The 3,737-nt window shown below is 35.1% G+C and overlaps 1 protein-coding gene across 1 annotated transcript in view; it reads left to right on the forward strand.

Annotated features, from left to right (window-relative positions):
- LOC106871598 (uncharacterized) overlaps nt 1-3,737 on the forward strand; it is a 205,007-nt gene that overhangs the window by 125,777 nt on the left and 75,493 nt on the right. The window contains exon 2 of the mRNA XM_014918118.2: nt 2,467-2,596. The gene's annotated coding sequence lies outside the window, so the exon portion shown is untranslated. The remainder of the gene's footprint in view (nt 1-2,466; nt 2,597-3,737) is intronic.

Here is a 3,737-nt window from a genome sequence, read left to right on the forward strand (position 1 = left end):
TATATATACATATCTATATATATGTATATATACATACATATATGTGTGTGTGTGTGTGTGTGTGTGTGTGTGTGTGTGTGTGTCTGTGTGTGTGTGTGTAGATGCACACGCCAAAACGTATGCATGTATGCATCTCCGATCATGTTAGATCGGTAAGCAGGTCGTTGCTAAACTGACAGTGATTCTGATGTGACATGAGAGCAGACTAGATTTTTTAGCTTAGCAAACATAAAAGATGCTTATTAATGTTACTGCGATTGTTCTGAATCTTCAGAATCGACTCTGCATACGATCACTCCAGCATCACATGTGTACATATACGCATGCGTAGTACATATATATATTCTTTTATTATTTTATTTGTTTCAGTCATTTGACTACAGCCATGCTAGAGCACCGCCTTTAGTCGAGCAAATCGACCCTAGGACTTATTCTTTGTAAGCCTAGTAGTTATTCTATCGGTCTCTCTTGTCGAACTGCTAAGTTACGGGGTCGTAAATACACCAGCACCGGTTGTCAGGCGATGTTGGGGAGTGGGGCAGACACAGACACACAAACATATACATACATATATACATATATATACGACGGGCTTCTTTCCGGTTCCGTCTAGGCTTTGGTCGGCCCGAGGCTATAGTAGAAGACACTTCTCCAAGGTGCAACGCCGTGGGACTGGACCCAGAGCCATGTGGTTGGTAAGCGAGCTATATACCACACAGCCGCTCCAGCGGCTACATGTACATAGACTTATAATACTTACATGATACACACAGACCCGGGTTTCTGAGTAGTTATCCATCATCAGTGTGTGATAATCACCAGCTAGCTATATCATTATTATTATTATCTCTAATCGTGTATACTCATGTACGCCCACAGGCACGAATTGACACCACTCCTCATATGCATACTTTTGTAAAAGTAGAAAACGTATGTTACGTATACATTGAAATTGCATCTTCCATTCTATTCATACAAATACGTGCATAACGTTGCAGACACATTAAAGCACATATTGAAAATATCAGACTCACATATAAACACACATACACACCTTAATATCAGTATATTTATATATATATATACACACACATACAAACTTACATTGGCACAACAAACTTGCTAAGGTTTTAACGCCATGTTGGATTATTCAATTTGACAGCTACATTAAATTAGTTAACATATAGGAGATTCGTTAGATAAATGATAATTTATACCATAGTTATACTTTGGGTAAGTTGGCTAGATAATTGATAACATTACACCATAGTTAAGCTGTATTTCTTTTTTTTGTTTTTTGTTTTACTTTGCATGAATTGGAAATGCGTTCAAAATATGTTCGTTGTTTCTTTTTTATCCTCTTCGTAAGTTTCATCTGTTTATTTTATCGTTTCTCATATTTTAACCTATATTAATCCTTCGTGTTTATGTCTGTCGAAGAGAATCACAAAACTTGTAGATAATTCCATTATTAAGGAATTCAAATTGCGTATTGAGTAAGGTGGCGAACCGAATTCCATCAGTGTTTAGTTACGTTCGTTTATCTTTTGCGATCAAAGCCGGCCACCATCAAATTTGCTCGTTATTTTTATTTATTTATTTTACAATCTGAGCTAAATTATTGCTTTAAAGCAGTACCCCAGCATGGCAGCGATCCAGTGCCTGAAGCCATTAAGACTATAAATGGATGAGGCTGTATATACGTATGTCTGTCCGTCTGTCTGTATGCCTGTATGTATGTATGTATGCATGTATGTATGTATGTATGTATGCATGTATGTATGTATGTACGTATGTATGTATGTATGTATGAAAGTATGTATGAATTTATGAATGCATATGTGCATGAGTATGTATATACATGCATATGCGTAAATAAGATGTGGCGATAACAGGAAGTCGATTTAATTGATATCAACATATTGTATAGACAAGCTTTCACGACTCGCTTTCGTTTCCTGTGTCTATTACTTTTTAGCAATGTAAGAAAGCAATTTATTTACACGTTCTTCAGCCGTGCTAATAACTTATGTATCCGAGGAGATATACAAATATCCAAATATAATCTTGATTTTTACCATCTACTTTGTAATTTTATCTTCCCAAAGTCTCAGCTCATTGATCTTATTTGAGTTATCTTCTCTGCTTTTTGATTTAAAATTTTTAACATCCACAGAACAGAGGAAGATTTTATCTTAACTGCATTAAGAATCTCAGTTTTTCAGCTCTCTGTTTTACGTATTCTACTCAAGAAGTACAATAGAACCGGCGTTCACTTTATTTACCTTATTCTCGATTGATTATTTCATTCCTTGCTGCTTTTCTGTTCAAAATACTTTCTCACACACCTTTGCACTTCGTTGAAATTTGTCTCGGTTGAATTTGTTTTTCATCCTTGAAGCTTCATTAAAATAAGCATCAGTCAAGTGTTGCTGTTGATACAAACAATATCGTTTCTACCTTCAGGAAATGGGGCAGTGCTGATGATCTTCACAGGACTTCTGGGACGTGTGGAAGTGATAGAGGAAGATACTCACAAACCGGAGTCCGGGACCCAATGCTTGCAACAAAGTAAACGCCTCGAAAGGCAACTAAGGTATTAGCATGTATATATATAAGATCTCTTCTGGTTTTCATTATTTAAATTCTTCCTCAATTGAAGGAGTTGGTTTCCATCATTGGAATGTCCATAACAAAAACAATATTACATTCTAACTTCATAAAAGCCTTGCAGATTTTTACTATAACACTTACAGATTGTAATTGTTATGTGTGAGGTAATTGGTCGATTTCTTTTCTGAAAAACCCAGCTAATCTAAATTGTCACTTAGGCATTAACTCACCAAGTGAAGTACACAAATTATTAACGGTATAAATGTTAATTTATAATCTGAATATAGAAGTTTTCCTCTTTGCGGCATAAAATTAATTTCACTGTTTGTTAGCATTACAAATTTTTGACATTAAACCTCTCAAGAATAAGAAAAAGAAAAAATAGAAGAGAGGGTCACATCCAGATAGTCTTTGATCGAAGTTCTGCTCAATGAAGGATGATCCTAGAAATAAACAGTAACAAATAAATAAGATTATCATACTTTTATCAGCAAATTTCCGTTATTTTCTCAAGATTATGTGTTGTTTGTGTCTGAACTTTACAGCCAAAAGCCATGGGGAGTTATCAAGTGCAAATACCAAAGATGAAACAATATCAAGCTGTGATGCTTTAAATATACGGGTTGAACAATAGAAGATAGAAATCCAATATTGAGAAGCTGAGCCAGCGAGTTTGTTTCGACTTTTAAAGGTGGGTGGTTTTATTTTATGCAGCAGACGAAATTCAGTCACTGATATCGTAAATAGCCAACAGGCTTGTTATAAACAAATATTAGCGACAGAAGCAAAATTAATACCAAATGGTGAAAGGCGCAATATTCGATGTTGTAATAGGTTCTATCAAGGGGCGTTATTCGGCATTCTAAAAATTGCCATTCACTGTTTCCACCGAGAGAGAGAGAGAGAGAGAGAGAGAGAGAGAGAGAGAGAGGAAGGTGCGTAAGATATTTGAGGACTGATTTATGTTTATAAAAAAGGACAGATATATAATAAGAGATAATAAATTTATTTATCAAAAGATGCTATGAGGATAAAAATAAGCCTTCTTTTCTATAATGTTATTCGATAAAGCCACCTACGGCTTCAATAACTGTATGAGATCTAAATGTATATATATATATATA

This window comes from Octopus bimaculoides, chromosome 10, assembly GCF_001194135.2.
Source record: "Octopus bimaculoides isolate UCB-OBI-ISO-001 chromosome 10, ASM119413v2, whole genome shotgun sequence".
NCBI classification, from domain to species: domain Eukaryota; kingdom Metazoa; phylum Mollusca; class Cephalopoda; order Octopoda; family Octopodidae; genus Octopus; species Octopus bimaculoides.